Below are 26993 nucleotides of genomic sequence, written 5' to 3' on the forward strand. Positions count from 1 at the left end.
GGGAAGGGAAGGGAAGGGAAGGGAAGGGAAGGGAAGGGAAGGGAAGGATCATTTGAGGCTAATTCAGTCCAGTATTTCATTGGATATATTATATTTGTCAGACTGGACAAACTAAAAATTGCTTTATTTTTCACTGCATGAAATACAAATACCACATGTTAGAAAGTATAAATTCTTAATTTCCTTCACTTCTTGAATGACTAAATATTTAATTACAAGTAGATGTTAGGCAAACACTGATAATCATCATGAGAGATACCTTCTGGAAATACAATACAGAAGGAGAATTGTAGGTTGAAGGTATGAGTCAGATAATTAGCTTACTAATGGATTTAATTCAATGGCAATACTCACTGAGTTCTATACATAACTAGTTCTTTATTTCAATACCAGCTTGGAACTGTACAGAGTGGAATTCACAGTGTGGGTGTGGTAATGAAAATCTCTTCTGCTTTCATTCAAAACTCTATGTGCTCACAGAAATTTTTCCTTCTTATACATTTTTCAGTAATGGCTGTAGCAATAAGAAAGAAAGGTATAACTCAGTAATAAATTCTGTGTGTTTTATCTTTATGTCTAAAGCAGGAACTAAGAAGTTCTGAAATAGAAAACTGATGAAAGTGACTTCAGAAGTTGTTCACAACAGAACAGAACAGGGAGGATCTATGTAATACATCATTCATTCCTTACTAGTTTTGCAATCTGGTTCTATGCTGTGTACATACATTCATACATTGCTGTTGCTATCTGACAAAATGCTGGCCAACGAACATAATCTAGGAGCATGTCAGATATAAATACTTTCATTCCAGCTCCTAAAATTATTGAAGTTGATCATAAACTTTTTTTATTATTTTATTTAAATTTTTTCACTCTCCGTTACCACTGTTTTCTGTCAGCTTCATCATATTAAATTAGCACAAAACATTAAAGACATACCCTCCAGTCATAATCTCACATAATTTTCTAAGGCAAGCATGCTCAATCATGAGTAATAATTAACTGCAAAAGGAAGACAGTTGAATAATACTACAAAAAATGCAGCTCAAGAAGGTTGCCATCTAAACTGATAAAATTCTAAATAATTTTAATTTAGAGATATTTGATTTTTTAATTTAATTATCAGTAATTATTTAATCACAGTGATAGCTCTTAGATCAGTATAGTGCACATTTTTATTTCTGATTATTTCAGCCATTATCTATAGATAAAAAGTAATAATTGAACACTAGTAATTCGAAATACAGTTATAAATTTTGGTTTTTAATCTACCTCTTCATTCATAAATGGTATGATTTGAGTTTTTATGCCTCAAATAATATATTTTATGTTTTTGGTTAGATTTGGCTTGATTTAGCTTGCCACGTGTGTGTCTGTAAGCATTCACCCACAAAGTAAACTCAAGTTTAGCAATTTTTATAAGTGAGGTTGTGAACTTATGTCATCGCTGGCATTATTGTGATAATACACTAAACTAAACTTCTAACTTACAAACCTTTCAAGTTTTTCTTTTTTTTCTTTTTTTCTTTTTTTTTCTACATAACTTTAAAACTGAAGTGAAATTTGACTTAAAGTAGGGAGAAAAAAAATTGCATTTTTATTTAATGGAAAATCTGTGTGCTGGTCATGAACATATTAGATATTTATAAAAACTGTGATGTCAGTCTGGCATCTGTTTTAAGGTATATTTGAAAATAGATTAATTAGCTGCAGTAATTCAAGTATTATAAAAACAGGGTTTTTTTTTGAGGGGGTGGGGGGGAGGTTAATTTCTCCCACAGTCTGTGGAATAGTAGAATAGTATGGAAGGCTGTTATCCACAAGAGAATCTTTTGATTAAATTCAATTTTCAAAACTTCTGTTAGGAAACTGAAATGCAAACTGTCTGCATGGATATACAGTCAGCATATCCATATTTGTTCATACTTGTTTACTACACAGCATCATGAAGAATAACAGTGCCATTTGTAACACTTTGAGTAGATTGAAACTAATATAACAAAGTTTGCTTCAACTTTTCTGAAAGATCATATGAATTATATGCAGCTCGGAAGCCAACTGTGTTCTGGGCTGCATTAAAAAAGGGTGGCCAGCAGGGAGAGGGAGGTGATTGTCCCCCTCTACTCAGCTCTTCTGAGGCCTCATCTGGAGTACTGCACCCAGACCTGGGGCCCCCAATACAGGAAGGATGTGGAGCTCTTGGAGTGGGTCCAAGGAGGGCCATTAAGATGATCAGAGGGCTGGAGCACCTCTCCTATGAGGAAAGGCTGAGGGAACTGGGATGGTTTAGCTTGCAGAAAAGAAGGCTCTGGGGAGACCTCATTGCAGCCTTCCAGTGCTTGAAGGGAGCATATAAACAGGAGGGGGAATGGCTGTTTACGAAGGTGGATAGTGATAGGACAAGGGGGAATGGTCTTAAACTGAGACAGGGGAGGTTTAAGTTAGAAATTAGGAGGAGGTTTTTCACATAGAGGGTGGTGACACACTGGAACAGATTGCCCAGAGAGATTGTGGATGATCCATCCCTAGAGGCACTGAAGGCCAGGCTGGATGTGGCTCTGTGCAGCCTGGTCTAGTGGTTGGCGAGCCTGCACATAGCAGGGCGTTGAAACTAGATGATCACTGTAATCCTTTTCAACCCGGGCCACTCTATGATTCTATGAATTATAAATCTTTCCAAACTTGATATGAAAAAGATAAAGGATAATAACAATCAATCAATCAATCAATAATTCCATGTGTTGTAGGAGGACATTCTTTGATAATGCAGAGAATCCTAAATTCCTTTGGAAAACGCAGAAGGTTGTAGGACTTGAGGATAATGTTCTGTTCAGTTCTGTGCATCTTTTTTATTTATTTAAGAGTTCTATGCTCAGCAATCTGCCAAAAGTTTGATTGCAAATGCTGGCAATATCTTGTGCTCCCAAGGTTAAAAAAAGTAAGAAAATCTGAAAATGTAAACGATAAACACCATTTCAGTTCTGAAAACAAGTGACAGAGCCCTTTCAAGAAACTTGAATGGATGTACAGTGAGCTTGTGGCCAAGTTTATCTTCGTTTACAGAGAGTTCTCTCATGGTATTCACAATTCTGCAGATGCACATCACTGCCTTGGCAGATGAGTGGTGTTTTATCATGCATCTACCCACTACTTAGTGTTTTTTTTATCATAACATGACCTCTTTTGTTATAAAGGATTAGTCAGCTGTGGAGATATATTTGATATTTGATATTTGATGTTTTATATTTTATTATAAATGCTCAATTTTTAAAAATATCTATTTCCATCTATTGATAATTTTTTTCAATAACGTCCCTATCTTTACAACTAATGAAACAGTGCAATGAGTCAAGGCTGCATTCTTCTGCTGTCAGACGAACTGTCATATTTCATGTTATCTAATGTGTTTAAATATTCAGCTCTTTACAGTCTACATATACCTTGATACATGGTGTACTTACACCAAGTACCACGAATACTTAAATGATACTTCCTCTGTAAAAGGGAGAATAAGCCAGCATTTTCATCACCATACATATTTCAGATCTATCTAATATACCAGTCCCTACTGGCAACTCACAAGAAAGAATGAACAGATATTAATAAAACAGAAGTGCAAGATGGAATTCATATTCGGAGATAAATTTTCCAATAATGTAGTTAAAAAGTACCTTGTAGTAAAACACCCTAACCTAAGTAAAAAAATTAGATGAAAATAAAAAGGAGTCCCAAAGTATCTCAGAGTTTGCAAACTTTCTAGTCAGTGAAAAGGATGGTATGATCTCTCATCATAAAAGAGATTAATTAAAAAAAAAAATAGTAATTTTTTGTTATGAATTTTAAAGGAGACTTAAGATTACCTACTTCAATATAGAATTCTAAATTGTAGCCATCTAGAATCAGTCAGGAAAGATAGATCACATATCAAGAATCTGATCTTTAATGTCAGTGATAGCTGACTCAAGTAAGTAAGCAGGTACTAGCAAGTAGCTGTGGTGGGTTAACCTTAGCTAATGGCCAGTAATGCAGTACTATAGGTGGGGTCTCACAAGAGCAGATTAGAGGGACAGAATCACATCTGTTGGCCTGCTGGTCATACTTCTCTCGATGCAACCCAGGATATAGTTGGCCTTCTGGGCTGCAAGTGTACACTGTCAGCTCATGCTGAATCTTTCATCAGTGCCAATGGCAAGTAGCCACAGTTACTTCCAGGAACACCCAACTGCTCCTGCGTAGCATCCTCTACAGCCTGCACTGAATATCTTCTTCTCCATCGACACTTCTAGTGGAATATCTGATCCACCATAGTCTGCATCGTGGGCTTCAGTGAAATATTTATTCCATCGTTGTCTTCTACAGGATGCAGAAGAATCACTGCTGTTAGCTGCAGCACCTCCTCCCCCTCCTTCTTCTCTCTTGGTTTTCACAACGTTGTTTCTCAGTCTTTCTTTTATGTCTGTAGCATTTCCTGTCCTTTCTTAAACCTACTTTCACAAATGTGCCTGCAATTTTAACAACTTTTCATAAGGGAAAAGCAACTGATATCAACTAACTGGACCAAACAACATTCTTGTCTCAAAATAGGAGAGAAATTGGTTTGACAGACAGATCAGCCTGGTTTAGGATTAAACGTGGAGGTTGGTGGCCCTGCATGTGGCAGGAGGGTTGGAGATTCATGATCCTTGAGGTCCCTTCCAACCATGGCCATTCTGTGATTCTATGATTCTGTGATTCTGTGATCACTAAGAGGATAAGGAATTTTCTAGATGGTCACACTCAAACAGTTGTAGTTAATGGCTCAGGGTGCCAGACAGAGAAAAATAATAAATTGTGTTCCACAGGGATTGATACTGAGACCAGTAATATTTAACATCTTTGTTGGTAACATGGACAGTCCTCCAGAGAATGGATTCAGAGCAACCCTGTATAGAAGGAGTTGGGAGTGCTGGTTGATGAAAGGCTTGATCCAAAACAACAATGTGCACTTTCAGCCCCAAAAGCCAATCATGTTCTGGTGTTCTGGGCTGATGAGACATTGTGTTGATAGCGAGGTGTCAATCTCCAGGCAGTTATATTATTGTCTGGGTGTTGGTCTGTGAGCAGTGATAATTGCATAATTGTATTGTGGATATATATATGGTTATCATAGTATTTTTGCTCTTTTTTTTTTTTTTTTTTTTTTTTTTTTTCATTTTCTATCTTAATAAATAACTCTAACCTATGAGTTCTGATTTGTTTTCAGTTCTCTCTCTCATCCCTCCTGGGGGAGAAAATAAACGGCTGTGTGGTGCTGAAATGTCTGCCAGGTTAAACCACAATAAGCTTGTAGTGAGAGGACAAGGGATAATTGTTTTAAACTAGAAGAGGGAAGATTTAGATCAGATAGAAGGAAGGAATAATTCACAGTGAGAGTAGTAGCACACTGGAACAATTTTCCCAGAGAAACTCTGAACATTCAGTCCCTGGAGGAATAACCAAACCGCACACACTGATTGTTACTCTAATTGTTACTGAGATATTCTTCTTCATATGAATTTACTATAAATTTCAGCCAATTTCATGAAAGTGTATTTTGCAGAAAACATATTAAGCAAGTAATTAGACAGTACAGGCAGATGAGAAAAACATGAACAGCTGATCACAACTGCTTCCAAGTCAACTCATTTATTTTTATACACTTGCTTGAAAAAGTTGTGTTTTTTGTTTGTTTGTTTGTTTGTTTTTGTTTTGTTTTGTTTTCTTTTCTTTTCTTTTTTTTTTTTTTTTTCTCTGATATGGGACAACAAGGTCAGGGGACAGCTCTAAATTCAGTATCTCCTTTAGAACAGAAATAGCAGTGTTCGACATCACTAGATGACTGCCTGAATAAAGTACAAGGAAGCATAGTTCTAAGGGACCAGAATAGATCACATAATGAAGTGTAGGAGGATATATGTTTTATAGAATTATACTTTAGAAGACATGCAAGACTAACTCTAGGCTGGTTTATGATTAATGACACATCATGAATTGTTAATTACATATGTATCCAGTTACAAAATATTACTGTATTAATTTGTTTTTATTGTTTTTGCTTGGCACTTATGCCAAAATTTGTACTACACATAAAGATAACTTTTCCATAACATATTGGAAAAACTCAGTTTAAGTGAGCTGCAAGTCTCAATAGTTCACAGTTTTTGTAATCTTATTCTTTCTACTTCTGATTTGCACCAATTGGACTGTTGCTGTGGTGATAGAATTTAGAAGGTCACTCATTTGCTTTAGCTGGAAAACTTAGTTAATTTATTTATCTGCAGATAATGCACATCTGTGCTCTTTGAAATCAATGGCAAAATTCCCTTTTTCTTCAACATTTCATGACAGATAGTCTCACTTTTAAAACTAACCATCTTTGTTCAGGTAGAGTGTCCTGCAGGAGAAAATTACCTAAACAGAATGCCTGTTTTCTGTCACTTATTCAGAGTTAACTTTTGCCAGAAATAATAATAGCTCCAAATGAACCTTCATTTTTTAACTACATATTCAGTTCTTCCTTATCATACTTTTTAGCAATAAAATCAATTGTTCTGGTAAAACCTAGTCATATTATAGCTGTTCCTAAATGCTTTGTTCAGCGTGCTCATACTGAACATATTTATTAGCACCACTTAAAAATGCTGGTCTTTTATTTGGGTTGGGTTTTATTGAATTCTATGTGTACATAAATTGACAAAGTGGGGGAGAGACATATAAAACAGATAAAATATCTGTGTCTCTTTTTTGTGTGTTTGCTAGTAGTTCCAGACAATCTTACAATAGTATATTATGTATTTCTATTGTCTGAGATGAAGGTAAGAATTGACTGATTTTTAAAAACCCACCTATAATCCTTTCACCTTTCAGGATATAAGGATAAAAGTTTCTTTATGTACTTTTGCAAAGATTTGGCAAAGAACAGAGAATAGAAATAGGCTAAGGCAGGAGTAGAGATATAGTGTAGATGGATTGATGCAGAGAAAGAAAAAAAAGAGAAAGAAAAAAATAAAGAAGAACTGATGTATTCTCTGCTGACTAAATTGAGATTCTAGGTTTCACTCTTATTGTCTTCAACCAAACAACGTAAATTAAACAACTAAATTACACTTTATGCAGAGCATCTCTTTCCTATAATTCTATTGCATTTTTCCATTTTAAAACCTTAGTTATTCTTAACAGTAATTAGTTCTTAACATCTATCTGGAGTCTTCAGCTCAATTTCTTATATATATATATATATCTATATATAGATAAACATACATACATAGATATACATGCATATACATGTATATATAACTGTTATAGGTATAATACAGGTATCTCTTATATGTGTATATATATATATTCAGAGGTCCAGACAGATATAATGAGGGAAAATTTACCATCAGAGTAGATAATGACATTCTGCCTTTAAATCCCATAAATCCTTAATTAATTTGAGTGGACATTAGTTAATTGGAAGTAGGAAATATATGTGTGTACATACTTGCATATATAATTTTCCTCAGAAACTTGTCTCAGCCAGGGACTTCAGTTCATGAAAATGATTCATAGTGCTGTAACACTGGGGGAAAAAAATTTATATAATAGCAATAATAATTTAAAGAAAAGTAATATTTCAGCATTCTAAGAGTTACAATGAGTTAAAGATGAAACCTGGATTCTTCAGGCTATATAAAGACAGATGTTAACCTCTCCTGAGTCCTCTTCCAGCCACCTGCCAGTCTCAGTACAAAAACCAATGCAAAATGTAACACGCTTTCATAGATATAGAAAACCTTTACAAAGATTAAAGCTTTGCATTATCTTTTCTTCATGACAAAAAAAAAAAAAAAAAAAAAAAAAAAAAAAATCCCTTAGTTAAATCACCTCTTAGAACAGATTTCTATTGTGGTTAGATTTCTTTTTTTAACAGCAGTGATTCAGCTTGTGATTTCTTCCACCATTTTCCCCTCTTTCCCCACCCAAATAAGAAGAAAACTTCTTAAAATTAAAAAGAAGTGGCTACAAGCTGACATTGTGTCAGTGTGAAGAACAAGGGCAAACTTTCCATGGCTCTCTCTTAAGAATACAGGATACTTTATTTCTGGAATTCTGAAAGCACTCTTACAGGATTACACATGTACTCTTTCTTTACAAAAAAGATGAAAGTACTGTAGTAAAAATAATCATTTTTCTGTTAAAGACCAAATAAATAAGTTATTCAGTTTGTCGCTGGGAAAACAAACAAAAAAGACAAATCCATCCAGATACCCTCAAAATTATTAGATATACTTCAAATTTGTACTTTTATACATACTTAGGTGCACATTTTCTCATAAATTAAAAACCTGTATGCATGGTTGCTGAAATCACAAATGGTAAGTAAAAATAGCAAATAAAATCTGTCACCTGAATTGAAAACTGATATGCTTTGTAGTTGGGATATAGGCTGACAAATGTAACATTCTGTATGACTATCTCCTCATGTTTCTTTTGTTTGTTTGTTTCAAGAACAGGCATTATGCCAGTAGCAACTGGTGAAGTTATGCTTACATTAAAAACATCCTTATTACAGCAACATCAAATTACAGACATTTAAAAAAAAAAAGTTTTTCTCTCTCTTTTTTTTTTTTTTTGGGGGGGGGGGGAGGGCAGAGAAAGGAGAATATTATATAGTATTTTATATAATCTATGTTTTGCTGTAACATTAAATTCAAATTTGAAATAAAGATAACTTATAAAGACAACAAAACACATGTAGTCATAATTGATGTAAAATAAAATATAAAATATGGATATTTTAAATGTGTGTCAATCTAAGTTACATTAATATTTTTCTGTATGAAAATTTGGCTAAATTAATTGTGTCATAAGTATACTTAAGTGACTCTAACAGATATTGACCAGATTTAGTTCTGTCTTGTTCAGAGTCAGATGGCTTCATAAACTCAGGCCTTTAGATTCTTTAGTTCAGATTTCATTTTCTGATCCTTTTGCATGTTTCTATAAATACTTCCAATATATTATTTATTTTCTGTGTAATTATTTAGAATAATTTTTTGATGAAAACTCACTGGGTATCTATTTTCAGGTAGCTGTAACAGAATACAAATGGAAACAGAAGCTTGTTATAGGCTTCTGAAACAAGAGACGTACACTCTAATATTTAGAACTCCTAAGCGCAAATCTAATGTCTGTCTCAATCATAATGAAAATGTTATTCAAAGTAGCCCACAGTAACAACGATAGAAAATATCCCATTTGTAACTTAATACAATATATAGGTCAAATCTCCTTAGGCTATAGAAGGATTTCAACAGAAATTTTATGATGTTCAGTCGTTAAGATAACAAATATTGGACAAGTAAATCAGGTCCTTAAGGTGAGAAGATGGACCGTAAATGCTAAATATAAAGACAGGCTTTTTTCCAGACCAAAAAAAGTGCTTGTCTTTGAGAAATGAAGCATAAAACCCCCAGCTCTCTTAAACATTCTCTACTAACAAATTTACCATGCTTATTATAGCATTCTGGCTTCATGTATTTCTCTAGGTCTCTAATTTTTTTTTTTTTTTTAAGCATACTGTGGATTCTATTACATGGCAAAATATTTGAAAAGCAGAAATTTCAATGCCAGGCATTTCAAGACATATCTCCAGTCTCAAATATTCTATTATCTAATGGAAAATGAATGACAGTCTGGAGTGCTGATTCCTAACTTTCCTGTGTGACCTACTTGTTATCAAATCAGCAAAACTGCTTCTCTACCTAGTATTTTAGGTATGCATCTAGATAATAAATCTTACAGAATGAAAGACAATTATTTGCCTTGCTGACAAAAACTTAGAGAGATTATTATTTCAAAATGACATAATCAACAGTCAAAACATAGTGAATTTATTCAGTGTTTTAAATAATACTGGCACAGTTACTTTTCTGTAGCACTGCAATATTCTGGAGCGGTGAATTAATGCATAAAGGAGTAAAATTTACTTCAGATTCTGACTCTGGTAAAACTGACAGTGCTTGTTTTTCACACATGACATGACATCACCTGCAGTAGAAGTTCCAGAAAGGCAGTTTGTGCTCTGATATATATATATCTATATATATCCCTACCATATGATTTTACTATTTTAAACTGAAAATGCCAAATTGACCTCTGTGGAAAACATGTTTTCCACTCTTTCTTCAAACATACAAGAGAGATAAAGAGATATCAGAGCTTTACCCTCAAACTGTATGGAATCAGCTATGTCATTGACAGGCAGCTCAGAACTCTTTACATACAGCAAAGAGTTGCTACCCTGCAGCCCCTTGGTAACAAAGATCACATCTATGCCAAATAAAGTCTGACTTCCAGCAAATGATTTGATCTCTATCAAATAAATATAGGAGGCAAGATCAAAGCTGCAAGGTCACCTGAAATGGTTCTCAAACAGCTATCATAAGACATACGTGCTCTGAGAAAAGGAAGATATTAATAAAAAGATAGGATATCATAGCATTTTGCTTTATTTTGATAATATTATGTTATTAGCTTATGTCAGTATCATTTTACATAATATACATAATATTTTCAACAGAACTGAAAGAAGCAATTATCACTGCAGAAAATAATGACTCATGAACATACTTCAGTCTCAAACATGGATGAAACACCATAATGATTTTTGTTGTTTTTTGTTTCCAGTTTAAAAATATATGGATAGGGAATTTAGCACATTATTTCTTTTGAAATGATCAAATAGCACACTGCTGATCAAGTCTTAAGATGCACGTGTTATGTATATTTGAGAACCATAGATATAAAAAACAGATAGGTTCAGATAGATTCAAATGGATATAGCAGTTTGTTGCCCTCTTCAAGCTTTGACCACTTAAGGCAAACCTGTCAATATTAATTAGACATTTCTAGGATAAGAAACAGAATTGGTTAAATTTTGTGTTCGCAGTCTGATTTATCATGTTAAATACATCAGAGACAACTGAAGAGGCTGTAAGTATAGAAGAGACTAAGGAAGATTTGCACTTAACCTTAATCCTTGACATTTTTCCATTGCATTTCCAAATAAAAGTGTTGCTTACTTTTGCTTTTTTGATTTTTTTTTTGTTTATTTTTTTTTGTAATGGGTGAAATTTATTTTTGTACAGAACAAGAGATTTTACATACGTATTGATAACAAATACATAATTTGTAGCTTTTTTTTCCTGCTTCTGCCATTACATCCGGAAGTAGGGTTATGCACCTTCAGTGTGGTCTTTGCAAAGGAGTATGCTAGCTTTTTAAACAGATTTAATTGTCAGTGACTCTGATCTGATCAAGACTGAATTGTAATAGCTCAGCCAAACCCAAATGCAGTTCTTTTTTAAGATATATCCTGACCTTAGCATTGACTAGGCTTTGTATCAGGCTCATATGCTTGTTTATTTATTATTTTCCATCTTCAGTTTTCTCAACTACCTTGTCTTTACTTGCTGGAAACCCATCTGGTTCTGCAGTGTATGAGCTGGCAGTGGGAGGTCAGAATATGAAGAACTCAGACCGAGTGCTGAAATGTATTCTAAGCCCCAGAAATCTCCAAGGCAGGATTGTGCAGCACTACCACCCTTTTGTGCGAAGAGGTTAAGGCAGCTCAAGAGGATAACTGAGTGGCAGTTGGAAAGTTACAACTGCAGCATTCCTCGTTTTTATGGAGAGTTAATTTAAAATGCATGTACAGGAAAGAATGTGCTGAATGCTATTTTAATACACTTTTGGGAAGATATTTTGAATTTAAGTGTTAACTCAATTTAAGTGTTAATTAATCATCTCAAAACTACATTCATTCATTGAGTCATAGAATCTGCAAAGACCTTCCATATCATCAAATCCAATCATAACTTGATCTACTCAGTCACATCAGTAAAATCATGTCCCTTAATGCTACGTCCACACAGATCTTAAATACCTCCAGAGACTGAGACTGGACAGCTTGTTCCAATGTTTGACCATCATCTCCACAGATTAATATTTCTTAATATATAGTGTACTTCCCTGGGATCAACTCGAGATCATTTCTTCATTTCCTATCACTTGCTTACTAAAAATGAGACTGACAATGCTAGTTTGACCAGCAACTCCTCGTAAGTCTTGTTTTCTATTTATTTCACCAGCTTCACACTCAAACAACTCAACAACTTTCTTTACAAAACAGAACATGGTATTTGAGCTGTGATCTCACAAGTGCCATGTAGAAAAGGACAACTGTCTGTATGAAAATCCTTCCTGTTAAATTGGCACTCTTGCTGCACCCAGACCTGGATGCAATACTCCACATTGGGTCTCAGAAAGGCAGAGTAGAGGAGGGCAGTCACCTTCTTTGCTCTGCTGGCCAGCCCTCTTTTGATGCAGCCCATGATACAGTTGGCTTTCTGGGCTGAAAGTGCACACTGCTGGCTCATGTAAAGCTGTCACGGAGTTGACCAGATCAATCTATGTCCGTGACAGGGGCAACAGGCCTCTGCCCTCCCCCCCACCCCAGTCCCACAAAAATGGGAAGGAAGGAAGGGAGGAAAAGAGCAGCGGCAGCAATCTATGGAGGAAAACTTATTTTACTATAATATTGGAATACAAAATAACACAATATATATACAATTTAATTGAAATTGAGATTAATAAATCAGACAAGATGAGAGAGAGAGTTCCCGGGACCGAGTCAAACCTGAAAAGCTTGGAACGGCTAGGAAAGCACCCTCCAGCACCCACTGCAAGGCAGCAAGAGAGCGCCCCCCGCACCCGGAAGGGTCAGATCCCGTGACCGCTGTAATGTACAGGGATAGGTACCTGGGATTGGGGCAGTGACACTTTAATGCCCCGTACACTACATGATGTTTTGATGTGGAATACTGAAACCCAGAAACAAAAAAGAAAAAAACAAAAACATAAAAAAACCATAACAAAATCTTTTTGTACATCAGGACTTCCAGGAAGGCCTCATCAACAAACTCCCCTTGATCAAGCATCCTGTAGCAGATCCCAAGCGACAGATATATATATATATTTGGTCTGGTCTCTGATTTTTTTTACCCATAAACTCTTAAACTTTCATGGCTTTCTCACAATCCATTCCTTGACACAGAGAGCAATTCACCCACTCCTCCTTCCTTTCCTACCTCTTCTGAAAAGCTTGTAATCAGTCCCTAATTGCAGCATTCCAGTTTTGTGATTCTTTCCTTCAGTTTTTCTGATACCAATTAGGTCATAGTTTTCTAATTGCACCATGATTTCCAATTCCTCCTGCTCATTTCCCACTTTGTGTGCATTGTTGTAGAGGCACTTCAGCAGAACTATAGGCCGTGTTAGCCATGCTACCTTCTTGGAGGAGTCTTATATAGGGATAATTCACAGGGATTATTTCCCTGCTACTTCCTAAAGCATTGATGTTTCCTGGTTCTTCTCTGTCAAACACCTTACACAGCAATACATCACGTTTTCCCTCTGAATCTAGCGTAAAGCTTTGCCAATAGCTCCAGCTAGTTTGCTGCACTGAACACTCCTTCCCCACTGAGTCAGATGTGCCTCATTTGACACCAAAATGCCCAGTCTCTCAAAGATGCCTTTTCATATAATCCAAAAGCCTGAGCATGGCACCATCCACACAGACAGATAAACCTGATCCATTTGCCTTCTTCTTCCTGGATCCTGTTTCCAACTCAAAGCACAGACGAGAATGGTATTTGTGCTCCTGAAGCCTTCAACATATTCCTGAGAGACATATGGCCTCTTTTGATGTTTTGGAGCCTCCTCACTGCAGCCTAATTTGACCCTATTTAAAATAGAAGGAATAGGTAGTAGTCCTCTGGCTTCACTAGGAATAGTAATATCTTTGTGACATTGTGAAAGCAAGCTCCCATCAGTTTGCAGAACTCCCTGTAGAGATTGGACAACAAATGGGTGTTTCAATGTCTCTCAGAAAGGAATCTTCAATTATTAATACTCTTCCTGATTGTTCTAACACAGGTTGAAAGTTGAATCAATTTTGTGTGGTTATACTTTACTGGGACTTAACCATACCATTCACTCTCATTTTTCCAGCCCAAAAGAATTGTAAGCATTGAATGGAATTCACCTAGTTATCACTGAAAGACCCAATTTGAGAAATAGTACACCAAATAAAATGTAGTTAGGGCAGCTGTATTTTTCTAAAGAGCTTTTGCTGAAAGACTGTGAAGTCCCTTTAAATAAATCTGTCAGGTTGAAGTATCTATTTATACAATGAAAACCTGAGGTTTTGTTACCCTCCATGCATGAAGGATTATAAATGTACATTTCTCATCCTCATGACAGTCACTTAAAGACTAAACTGGAGGCTGTCAGATGCACAGAAGAAAGAGTAGTAACACTTTCATATTCTCTGAAGAACCTGTTGTATTAGTAGGATAATTCAAAATTTACTGATCCAGGAAAAGAATTAAATGTAAGCTTGCCTGTTAAGATCAGTGTTCCACCATTTAAGCAAAGGTTAACAACCTGCATTACTCATGTCTGTTACAAAATTGTATTGAACTGGTTTTATTTCCTAATTAATTTTGACATAAAGAACTTTCAACAAAGCTGTGAGCAAATAGAAAATAGAAGAAAAACAACCCCATCCTTCAGTTCTCCAACACACATGGATTAACAACACACATGGATTTTCAATATTCTCAGTTGTATAATTTAAAATTATTCACTGCTTAATAGCCTATCTTAAAAAAGGAGGACAAAAATGTGCTTAAATCATTTTAAAAGTTTCTAATTTTGAAGCTCTGACTTTTCTGAAAAGATATCATGTGTTGATGTTAATTTCCATAGCAAATAAATTCAGCATTGATTTTCTGTAACAAAGATCAGAGCTAACAGGTTATTTACCAAAAATATCAATAGTTTTTGAAAGAGTTGTTTCACATATCTATTTTCACTCTAGCTATAGCAATCTCCATTGTGGCACAGAATTTAGGCTTCTGCTTTTCAGCACTTTGCCTACTACATAAAAGTACTGGTAGTAGTAACCCTTATTTTCAGGTCTCCCCTTTGTGCAGTGTGTAGCAAGTCTTGCTTTCTAAAAGAGGGCCTTCAATTTCCTTCCATGGATACCAGCACAAATGCTGGCACCCATGCTCCTTTTTAAATATACTGCATAAATGCATACGACTGCCAGAGAATGTGCCAGAATTGGATAAAATTGAGTGCTGGATTAAAAAAAAAAAAAAAAAAAAAAAAAGAGATTCATTTTACCATGTACAAGCCTTTAAAAGTCAGACATGATATGTAGGCACAATTCATTCCACTGTTCAAGAACGTGCTAGGGGGCTTATCGCTCTACTGACCTTGGAAAAAATCCAGGGCAGATTATGCAGGCTAAATAGATAACTTTTACAGAGTATATTCATTTCAAATTATGGGATCATACACACAAAAGGGTTAAGCCTTTTCTTCTAAATACGTTAGCACTGCAAATAAGGTACTCAGCCTTATCCCAATCTGGTTTTTACACTTTTCAAAGCTAAGTCCAGAGCAAAAAAATTCTGAAAATAGTAATTAAGGTTCTAATACACAAGTTTACAGTTAGATTTTTTTCTGGATTCAGTCAGCTGGTGATTATAGAATTAGAATGGCCTCTGACTTTTTTTGTGAACTGCCCATTCTTGCTTCAACTTTTTGTTTTGCTTGTTTGTTTGTTTTTTCTACTTTCTCCACAACAGCATGGAGAATAATTTTATTAACACAGTTTCTCTTAAAAGAGCCTAGCAAACGTTGTTTAACCTTGCTAGACGGCTAGGCACCACACAAACAGTTTCCTGCAGCATGCTGAGGGGAAAGATTTGGAAAGATAAAATGAAAAACCTCGTGTGCTTCCTAGGTGTACAATCAACAGATGTACGATCATACAATCAATAGGTATACAGAGGTTAGTCTTGGTAAGATTATCATGGTAGAAAGAAAATCAAAATAAATGGAAATGCTCATCAGTGTCATAAGTTTGCAACAAACTCCACGAGGTGCAATCTCCAGAAAGAGATCCCACCTCAGTGGCAGTCAGCGCTTAAATGGGATCTAGAAGAGGTGGAGCCATGCTCCATCCCTTCCAGTAGCACAGGTGAATTGCCTTCACCTCTGCTCCCGTGGCTGACTCATTGCTTGCTTCAGGTGTTCAATCAGAGATTCAGGCTGTGATCAACAGTTCCCATATACTAGGTAAAGCAAAAGCTGTGCACACAAGCAAAGCAAAATAAGGAATTCATTAACTACTTCTTATTGGCAGAAAGAGGTTCAGACACTTACAGGAAAGCAGGGCTTACAGAATCACAGAATTGTAGAATCATAGGATCATAGAATGTCTTGTGTTGGAAGGAATCTCAAAGGTCATACAATTCTATGGGCAGAGTTGCCACCCACTAGATCAGGCTGCCCAGGACCCCAACCATCCTGGCCTTGAATGTTTTCAGGGTTGGGGCATCCACAGTTCTCTGTGCAACCTGTTCATAGGAAAGGGGCTCTGGCCATCTGATCATCTTCATATCCTTTCCCTGGACCCAAACCAACAGCTCTATGTCTTTCTTGTGATGGGGACACATATGCAAGGCTTTCTTAGGAAGACAAATGCCATCATTCTGAACATTTTTCCCTTCCTGCTTCCTTCCCCCAATTTTTTATTGGTGAGCATGATGTCATATGGCATAAAATAGTGTTTTCATCCATTTGTGTCAGCTGTTCTCATTCTGTTCTTTCCCATCTTCTTGTGCAACACAAGAAGAGGTGTTCCCTCTCTCTGATCATCTTCATGGCCCTTCTCTGGACCCACTCTAGCAGCTCTCTGTTGTTTTTTTTTTTTTTGTTTGTTTGTTTGTTTTTTCTTATGCTGCAGGGCCCAGAGCTGAACAAAGTACTCAAAACTGTGTAATTGATGACTGCAGATCTTGATTAATAGTTCTGGATCATTAATAAAGATGTTGAAAGATGTTGAACCAGATTGGATACTGTATTGACTTACTCAAGTATAACACTAGTTACTGGCCTTTGACTAGACACTCTGGGCTCAGTTGGTTTTTGGTCCACCTGACTGTTTATTTATCAATCCCTTACATCAACATCTTATTGATTAGGACTATTTTATCTTATGGAAGATAGTATCAAAGGCCTTCCTCCAATATTTGAATAGGCAATATCCAGTGATCTTCCCTGATCTTCCAGGCCAGCCATTTCATCACAGCAATTTGTCAGATTTGACAAGCATGACCACTCCTGATGAATTTCTTGTCTTCCACATCCCTGGAAGGCTTAGCTGCTTCATCACCTTTCAAGAGATTCACGCTGACTAGCCTGTAATTCCCTGGGTTCTCCATGGGAATTACATTCCCTGGGATGCTATTTTGATGGCAGTGACCCCTGCACCCCAATAACATTATTATTGTTTGCTTGTTTGTTTGTTTGTTTGTTTGTTAGAAAAAGGGGAAAACAATATGATTTCTAGGCATAGCTCATGTAAGGAAATGTTTCCCTATTTAATAGTATCAGAGTAAGTGATCATATGCTAGCATTTGCCATTAATTCACACTCAGACAACTCTTTGTACATCAGAGACTGAAAGAGGCTGCTAGCTGGTGAAGCTAAGGAAAGGGAGTGTTTCTTAAGCTTTTCCAAAGAGAGAAGAAAATAAAGACGATGAAAGGTAAGAAGTGCCTGATAGAGGAGATTTACCACTAGGGTTATGAAGTCTGGTATAAATACTCAGGACATTTCTGAAATGAGATCCTTAACACAAAGTTTTCTAATGAGGCAAGCACATCTGATACATTACAGGGTATCAGTAACAGTTGAATTATTGAAAAAAAAGACACCATAGTGTGAGGTAGAACCAACAAAGATAGGAGACCAAGAGTATACTGCCTTTCTCAAAAAGGAATTGCTGCTAAGAATGACCATCTCGATGTGGGTGTCTGCAGCAAATCTGTTAATGGAATGAGCCTGACCAAGTTTTGCCACAGTGAGATGAGGACGCTTGAGTGAATCATTGTGGAGATAAAATTTTAAAAACTGTGGGTTTGCATTTCTTTTTCTGTCTGTACATTTATTACCTATACATATTATTTAATGTTCGTATTGTCCTTTAATCTGAATCACACTGAAAATATACATTGCTCTGATTTATTCTTTCATAGAAACAGGATTATTCTGTTTCTGTAAGGGGCAAATCTTGCATCTTATAAAATCTGGAAGACTATCTTGGAATTTTGATAGGTATAAAGGAAACAAGAAAAAAATTGAAGGATGAAAACCAATAGATTAAATAGCTTTATGCAACACTGTTTAAAAAAAAAAAAAAGTCAAATTGCTTTACAAAGTTACATATGCCCTGCTTACTGAAGCACAATGGAATTTTGTGTAGGGTGAAGGTCCCAGTATCAAGCTCTGCAGCACACCTTCAGCCGCTGAAACGTTAATGATTTCACAATAGTTGGTTCACAGCCGCTAGTCTTTGCTCTGTGTTTTCACATGGAGGAGAATTTCACATAATTTTCTAGAAACAAATTATACTTCATTCTGATTTACCATGATTTGCCCACATATCAGCCACAACTTTGTGAATAATGTAGGTACATATTCCATTTGCTGTTGTTTTTTTCTTCCAACTTTGACTGGGTCACTTTTTCTCACCTGCCCTTACCACAGAACTATTTTATTAAGGAAGAAATATGTTTCCACAAAAATAAGGGTACACAGACTTTTAGATATTTTTCCTATCATCATTTTTGGCCTTACCTAATTTCACTGTTTATTTTAAATTCAATATCCTGCCTGAATTAATCAAAGGAATTACTAATTTACAAACAACAAAAAAAAAGAATTGTTTACTCTGCATTGTTTTCTTAAAGAGATATATTACATCCAATGCATAAGTAGTTTAAATAACAGTATGCTGGAAGGAGAAAACGGTATATTGTTTTTAATAAACATATATATTCTCATAATTTGATATATATTATAATACCTCTCCTGATATGGAGATTTCATTTAAATATATAGTTCTAGGATCTATGCCTTTTTTAGAGTATTACCGTTGTATATTCTCTTCCTGCATCCCTGTTTATTTTCTTGCTAACTATATATATGTAAATTTTGATGATTTTTTTAAAAAAATATTTTCCATTTTTTTTATAATGCTTAAACTGGAATCTAATGCACTGGTGAATGGGCAGATGACAGAAGAAAAATTTGGAGGTATCCAAACATCAGTAGCTATAAAATCCTGGAAATAGATACGCATATATATACACACACACAATACTTATTCCTCACAAAATTGAAGTCAGTTTGTCATGGAAATATCAAGATGCTTAGAACTTTAATATAAAGTTCTTGTTCAGATTTCATTATCCTTACAATAAAAGTTCTGTGAGTTAATACAGTATTTTAATTAGACATGATACATTAAGACAACTTTAATTTTTTAACTTGTATCAGATTACAATTATGAAGTAATACATGCTATATTATATTCAGAAGTATGTTGCATTAATTTACTTTGAAAAAAATTGTAAAATATTACATTCAATATTTCATAGCTTTGATTCAGCACACCAAGTATCATATTTAGAAGGAAACACAAGCCCCAGTAACACAAAACGCCAGTCTATGGAAATGCTTTATATTTGGGAAAGGAATCTTGTAAACATCACAGTCCTGATTCTTTGTTTTCTAGGTCATTGTTCAGTCATGTGAATTTGATTGAAGCTATTTGTTTAATATTAATTTGTACTTTGTGTACACACACACAAATAATGATGCTTGATTTTAAAACTGTTTAGAATTAAGGCAAAGAAGCAATCAGATTGTGATAAACAATTTACTTTCTTCTATCTACACTAAAACAATGAGAGGTAAATGTAAACTTACAGAGATATTTATATTCAGTGTTTCACATCAATAGTTTAGAAATATAATAAATTGAAATAGTTTAAGGATCTGGTATATATCAGACAATTTGCATAGGAAGAGAAATTTACAGTGATAAATATAGAATGAAAAGTTTAGTAATACTGGTTCATCAGTAAGAAATAAACATTTTGAAATGAAGTTTGGATGTTAAATTTATGCATATTTTTAAGACCAGTACTTTGTCGTAATTATTTCTTTAACTATAAATAACAATAAAATAAGTTTGAACAATTAATTTGGAAATCAGTGTCATGATGGTGACTAATCAAAGCCAGAAAAATGATTACATGGAGGAAACAAACAAATTATGGTGGACATAAGACCATAAAAAATCTTTTAACCTCTCAGAAACATGCTTTCAGTCCTTCTCCTCCAAATCCTATACATATTTTTACAGAAGTAGAATTATTATTATTGTTATTATTATTTTTTTCCAGGAAAGAATTTCTATAAATGAGACCTTGAGGGAGTTCCACTGAATACCCTTTTTAAAAAATCTGTGACCATGGACAAGTCCTAAAACCTCTCTGGGAGGATTTCCTCACACACTGTTTTAGGAAGGTACAACAAAGGTTTCTATGTAACCTGGTCACCTAACATAAATAATGGAGAATTTTTTTTTTTTTTTTTTTTTGTAAATAAAATACATTTGATTTATTTAAAATCTCTACAATGTGAAGAAACACAATGGTCTCTACTGACCAAATAAAGAACCTGAGCAATAAAGAGTGTAAGATGAATCATATTTTACATCTGACTTTTTGCCAATCGTCAAATGAAGAGCATAGCCTTGCCTTTCCCCTAAGAAAAATGGTGAGGTTTAAACTTGAAACGCTGTGAGTTGAACAGAGACTATAGATTCATCCTAGATTAACCTCTGGACCTAGAGGTTTATCTAGATCCAATTATTAAAAAGTGGCCCTTGTATTCCGAGCTATCCATGAACTACCTGTCACATAAAGACTCATATTAAGACCTAACACATTTGCTGATAATAGGAGATATAGCTCTTTCTCACTTCAATAAGACTTTGATGAATCTTCCAGGTACAGAAGAATTAGACCACATTTTGATGAGCTATTTTTTATCCCTCCTATTGAATTGGGACACCAGTATAGACAGAAATGCCAAACTTATAGGGCCATGAACAAAAAGGAACCTAAAACTAAGTCAGAAATACAAGTTTATTGTGACAAATTATCTTTGTTCTTTTTCCATTCCCAGTAAAATTGTGCATGTAACACAGAGTTTCCAGTACAAAATGCCTGAGTAATCTTCATAGTATTCAAGGGTGAGAAGATAATTTTCTAAATAGCTTTATAACAACCTAGGTATCTATACAAATGAAATGACTATTGCCAATTTTATTAATTCTCAATAAAATTTATTATTGTTTTTGGACTTTAAGTGTTGTTTCACTTTAATCGAACCAAGGGGATTTGTGAATATGATCACCCTTCCTTCCCTTCACAGGCAGTATGTGACAGCATATATACATTGTCAACTCCAAAAGCAATACTTCCAACTTATTTCCATGTAAAATACAGCAGATACAAAGAGCACCGTAATACTGTTTTACAGACCAAATTCTCAGTTACAAACACTATTTTTCAACTACCATTAACCAGTTTGCATGGATGAGCTGATCAAGATTCATTTTGTGGTATGACAGTCATGCAAGGTCATCCAGAATGTGGCTAGTCTTTCACGTTGTAGCCACTGCTGAAACACACCATCCACCACTTCACTTGCTCACATCCACCGTTTGGTTTCCATAAGCGTTCAGCATGTTAAGAGGTACAATTTTTTTTCTGAGTGAAGGAATTCAATTATGCACCTTTGCTTGACTAAGGGGACCTAAACAAGCTTGAGCAGTGGGCTCAAGTGAATCTCGTAAAGTTTGATAAGTCTAAGTGCAAGGTCTTGCACCTGGGTTGAGGTAATATCCATGACCAGTACATGCTATAGAGAAAGAACTGAGTGCAACCCTGCTGAAAAGGATCTGGAGGTACTGGTGAATGGGAAGCTGGAACATGAGCTGGCAATATGCCCTCACAGCCCAGAAAGCCAACCATATCCTGGAGTGCACCAAAAGAATCGAAAAAGGTGATCCTGCCTGTTTTATTCTGTGCTGGTGAGGCTTAACCTGGAGTACTGAGTTCAGATATGGAGTCCTCAGTACAGGAGAGACATAGACATGTTGGAGCATATCCAGAGGAGGGCCACAAAAATGATCCAATGGATGGAACACCTCTTCTACGAGGACAGGCTGAGAGAGCTGAGGCACTTCAGCCTGGAGAAGAGAAGGTGACCTGATAGTGGCATTTCAATATCTAAAGGAGAGCTACAGGAATGACAGGGGACAGACATTAGCAGGGTCTGTGGTGATAGATCAAGAGGAAATGGTTTCAAGCTCCAAGAGGGTAGAGTTAGGTTAGATATAAGGAAAAAAAAATCTTTTAGAGTGATGGTGGTGAGGCACAGGAACAAGTTGCCCAGACTTGTGGTGATGCCCCACCCCTGAAAACTTTCAAGTCCAGACTGGACCAAACTCTCGGCAATCTGATTAAGCTGTTATGATCTTGTTCATTGCAGGGGAGTTGGACTAGAAGATCTTTAAAGGCCCCTTCCAAGTCTAAGGATTCTATGATTCTGTGATTTTATGATCTGTACTTCCATGTCAGATGCCATTTTGTCAGTCTGCTTTGCTGCTGCCATCTGTTGCACAGTTACAAAATTTAATGGAAAATGGGCAGGAAGGATCAACTTCTATTGCCACAGCATGAATGTCTGCCTCTGACATCCTGGGCCAACATAATAAAATAGAAGGCATTACTCTTATTAGCAACTCTCACTAATAGACCATTGGCCTAATTGAGCAAAGGCAAAAACTGAATGAGACCATTAGTGCTGTTTGTGTTTGTGTGAGTTGTGTGTCCGTTTGTGATGGCCATTTATATATATGTGTGTGTGAAGGAGAACAGATGTGGAGATGAGACTTTGTTAAAGACGATGTAAAAAGGCACCAAAAATTAAATAGTATATGTGTGTACACGAGTGCTTGTGAATATGGTTTACACACATGTGCACAAGTAAAAAATTCTTTTAATCTACTGTTCAGTCATTTCAAAGGGAAATGTCTTTAATTACAGTAGCACTAGCTTTGAAGGAGACAGACATGTACAACCATTTGATACATTAAACTGTTCCTATATTACAGAGGTAATACATTCTGTTCAATTTTATATTCTTAGCAGTATTGCTTTTCCACAATCATTAAAAAGAAATCATAGTGTGGAACAATACACAGAGAACATCTGCCAAAAAAAAAGATGCATTTTAAATGGTTTTGTGAATACATTTCCTGAGGTTAGATATTACTGCTGATTTCTGTTTGAATGAAACCTGAGATGACAGTTAAGGGAGCAAACTAATTTAATAACAGTTGATGAATTAAAAAAATGTATTACTTTTTAAAATCACTTAGGAAGTTTTCTCTCAATCCCCCTGGTTGCCTGACTGATTCTTGTGGACAGCATGTCAAAAAGATTTTAAAATACGCAGTCTGTACAAACCACTGTGTCTGGTTTAGTCTCGTTTTCACTCTCTAACGAGACCTTCATCAAAGCTTTATATTTCCGTTCCAATAAATACAATCCATTTATGAGTTTCCCTTTTGGGGCAAACTAAAGCTGATTAGTATAACATTTCTTCCAAACTGAATATGCAACATTAGTATCCATCATTTGCAAATCTTTTAAATAAAAACAAAATACTAGTGACGGAGTCCAAACTTCCTTTCTGTTAACAAATTTGTATTTTATACTTAAGTGCAGCAGAAAACCAAAGCATTGACAACAATTCAATTTTCCAGCAAAAATATGGAATTGCAAATATTTAATAATTTAATCCAAGAACCAGAAATATTATCAACCTTATATCAGCAAAATGAGCATGGAAGAACAGTATGAATTTAAGAGTTACGATTCCTGAATTGTTGCCATATCAGTCATGGAATAGATATGACTGAATATGAATAGATATGAAAATAAAATAAAATAAAATAAAATAAAATAAAATAAAATAAAATTAAAAAATTGCATATCCAAAAGATAAATTTCACAAGTCATAAAGCCCTCAGACAAAGTAACTTTAGTTACAATTTCCATAAATTTAGACCTTAGAATTATCATTGGCATTTCTATTTCTAGAATAGATTAGTTTCAATGAATTCTTCATTAAGCACAAACTGAAATGATATTTGATCTGACAAGAAATCTGAAAGAATCCAAAAGAAATCCTCTGAGTAGTAGTAGAAAAAGGGAATATATATATGTATATATATATATTTTTTAATCTGTTTCAGAAGTAATTTATCTATCTATCTATCTATAAGAAAATAAATATAGCATATACAAACATGCTTCTGCATAGCACAAGTTTTAGCCTTGACTTCTTATTCATCAAGGAAGACACCTCAGGCTTAAAAAAGACAATCAGCACATGAATGACAGAATGGTTTCACAAGTCATTGAAAAAATAACATGAAATGGAGTGTGATATGCTTGCTAATTGAATTCTGGATTGCTTTTGGAAGTGATTCAAAGTGTTCACAGTGTTTGGAGTTCTCCATTAAGTCTTCACCCATGAGAAGGATATGAATTATGTCTATAATAGGAAGAGAGGTAGTAGGAAGGAATAATGTACTATACATATATACAATGTGAACTATGATACTGAATTTTCCAGTACAGCCTTCAGAATTCAAATTATATTGCATGCATACATTTAGTCATAATGACTATAGGAAAAAAAAAAAAAAAAAAAAGACCCATCTTAAAATACAGCAATGATTAAGGTTTTTTATATAAAAAAAATAAATTGATAAACTAATCTTTTTGTTGTTTCTAGAGTTGAAATCAAGACTCTTCTCAAAGCACACATTGTCTCCAATATGGTCTTGATACTCATTTGTCCTGCTTGCTTTAAAAAAATCTCTTGTAACAGAGATTTAATAATCTGTCAGACAGGGAATCTATGTTTTAAGCTATCTTTACTATGAAGTTATATGGGGATTTCTTACTAACCCTTTATTTTCCCCAATTAAAACTTAATACCATTATTATTTACCTAGGAAGTCATTTATTTTCTCTTTATAGCAGACTTCAATGGTTCAAAGGAATTATGACAATGTTCTTTCCACAGTTCTTTATCCTTCATTAGGATAAACAGTTTCAGCCAGTTCAGTGTTTCTGTAGAAAGCGCATTTTCTAGACACTGAACATTCTTTTTGATATCGTCTGGTCTTTCTCTAGCTATTCTAAAACTTTCTCAAATTATGGTGAAAAAACATGAAAACAGTAATTCAGATGAACCCTCTCTGGTTTTGAATAAACAAAAATATATTATTATTTGTTACACATCTGTTTTCCTTTAAAAAGTATTTAATTACAGTCATTTCATGAACCACTATGAAAATATTAATTACTGTCTACTAGTTTTGTTATGTTGGTTATTAAGTATCTCATTTTTCTGCCTCAACTAAAATTAATTAATTAATTAATTAACAGATATCTAAGGAATCCAAGTATTTTTAAAAATTTGTGTCTAATTTATATGCATTAATACATTCTTCTTGTGCATGCGTGTATACATATGTATATTTTAGACTTTGATTTTTGTCCATGATCTTTTATTTCTTTCAGACATCTGGTGGTTTTTTTGCTGTAAGTCAATAAATACCAAAAGCATATTCTCTGATAGAGTAAACTTAAAGATATGGTTCAACAGTGTATAGCTGTTTTTCTTTATCTTAAATTAAATTAAATAAATTACCTGAAAAAAATAAATGAAGAAAAAGACTATGTTCCATTGATGAAGGATACAGATTCTCTTATGGAGAGTGAATCTCTCATTTTCATGTCTACAAAGAATCAGTTACATAAATAGCAAGTTACATGACTGAGCACATGTACACATAAAATGTAATTGATGGGAAGATGAAGTTTGGGAATTGCTGAATTTTGACTGAATTAAGGAATCTCATCCTAGAGATAAGCAGTTTACTTTTCAGTCTTTAAAAGCATATTTGTATAATATAATGACCTTAGGACTACTGAAGACCATGAAACTACAATTGATTCACTGGTATTGCAGCAATGATCTAGCTCTGGGGGAGTAGGTTAAATACTTGTTATAAGAACTGTAAAGTCAATCTTTATAATGGGCTCTTTTCCATTAACCTGTGAAAATGTCATTTGCTTGTCAGATCTTACAATAAGCTAGAAAGGTTCAGTTTAAAAAAGCTTTTCTATTTGATGAAAGCTGTAAGAAAATCTCTCTGCAAATATTTAATAACAGGAATGAGCAGCGCATTTATAGCTTTGGTCATTTTAGTTAACTTTATCAATGGCCTTGGAAAGTAACAAAGAAACAAATGTTTATCGTGTTCAGCTCTGCAAATCAGCAAATCAAGAGGAATAAGCATCAAAGGCATACAATTTTTATTTTTATTTTCTTTACCAAATTTTACACAGATATAATCACTATATGTAGGTGGAGAAAAATAAAGAGCTAATCACTATAATTTCAGTGACTTCTATTCCACATATAAAAAGTCAGTTTTTCGTAAATGCAGTCTTTGCTAAAATACTTCTTCATTAGAGGAAATTCACTCTCAGCCATGTCTTTTTTTGTGTGTTTGAATACAAATACAACTAGTGTTACAATAAAACATCAATAGTAACAATGTATAAATTGATTTACTACGTACTTAAACTCCCGATGACTATACTTCATAAACATTAAATCCTTAATAGCTCCTGGTCAAATGGCATGCCCTGCGCCTGTACTTGCTTTACCTCCTATGGTTCTTCTGGATTAGTACAGCGCACTATATACTAACATAGAAAACATATTCAGCAATATCCAGCATCCTATACCAAGTATGTAATGCCCAGACGTTTCTGGGTGTTTTGTAGATATTTAAGAGAATAGGGCATTGCTTCTAAGGAGAACGAGACTTACTGTGAGAT

Source organism: Lagopus leucura, unplaced genomic scaffold, assembly GCF_019238085.1.
Source record: "Lagopus leucura isolate 7727_CA_CO unplaced genomic scaffold, USGS_WTPT01 Super-Scaffold_100001, whole genome shotgun sequence".
Classification (NCBI taxonomy): domain Eukaryota; kingdom Metazoa; phylum Chordata; class Aves; order Galliformes; family Phasianidae; genus Lagopus; species Lagopus leucura.